Below are 1,016 nucleotides of genomic sequence, written 5' to 3' on the forward strand. Positions count from 1 at the left end.
TCATTGTTCAAGGTTCACCTTTCTCTCTCTCTCTCTCTCTCTCTCGTTCTCTCACTCTCTCTCTCTCTCTCTGATAGATGATAGATCATGGACGGATGGATGGATAGACAGTAGACAGACAGGAGGAAATGGAAGGAGGTGATGGTTGCAAGGCAATGTGAATGTACTTAAAGCCACCGAACTGCACACTTAAAAATTATAGAATCTAGCTTTCGGCTTTCGGCTTGGTGGAGGCCAAGGTGCAACTTTGGTAGTCCCAAATCCACGTTCCCCCAACACCAGCTGCCTCCATCATGCCACCAAAGTTTGACCCCAACAAGATCAAAGTCCTATAGCTGAGGTGAACCGGTGGGGAAGTTGGTGCCATGTCTGCCCTGGCTCCAAGATTGGCCCCCTGGGTCTGTCTCCAGAAAAGGCTGGTGATGACACCACTAAAGCAACCAGTGATTGGAAGGGTCTGAGGATCACAGTGAAGCTGACTATTCAGAACACACAGGCCCAGATTGAGGTGGTACCTTCTGCCTCTGTCCTGTTCATCAAAACCCTCAAAGAGCCACCAAGAGACAGAAAGAAGCGAAAAACATTAAGCACAGTGGAAAGATCACTTTTGATGAGATTGTCAACATTGCCCAACAGATGGGACACTGATCTTTAGCTAGAGAACTCTCTGGGACCATTAAAGAGATCTTGGGAACTGCCCAGTTGTGGGCTGCAATGTTGATGGTGGCCACCCTCATGACATTATAGGTGACATCAACAGTGGTGCAGTGGAATGTCCAGCTAGTTAAGAACTACAGAGGAAATTATTTCAATGAAAAAGCATTTGGCAACCGAAATATATATATATATATATATATGGGATCTATAGGAATAAAGGAAAAACAAAAACAGGGCAAAGTAGAATATAAACAGAAAGACAGTAGATTTAAACATGAGCAGAGTAATTTAATTTTATATTAAATATAAGGAAACTAAACACTTCAAACAAAAAGCAGCAGTTGTTAGACTGGAGATGG

General features: G+C 43.5%; 1 pseudogene; it reads left to right on the forward strand.

The window, feature by feature from the left end:
* Window positions 1-219: 219 nt before the first annotated feature.
* On the forward strand, window positions 220-788 carry LOC109385728 (60S ribosomal protein L12 pseudogene; annotated as a pseudogene).
* Window positions 789-1,016: the final 228 nt, after the last annotated feature.

The sequence above is a fragment of the Hipposideros armiger genome, unplaced genomic scaffold (assembly GCF_001890085.2).
Source record: "Hipposideros armiger isolate ML-2016 unplaced genomic scaffold, ASM189008v1 scaffold_123, whole genome shotgun sequence".
Taxonomy (NCBI): domain Eukaryota; kingdom Metazoa; phylum Chordata; class Mammalia; order Chiroptera; family Hipposideridae; genus Hipposideros; species Hipposideros armiger.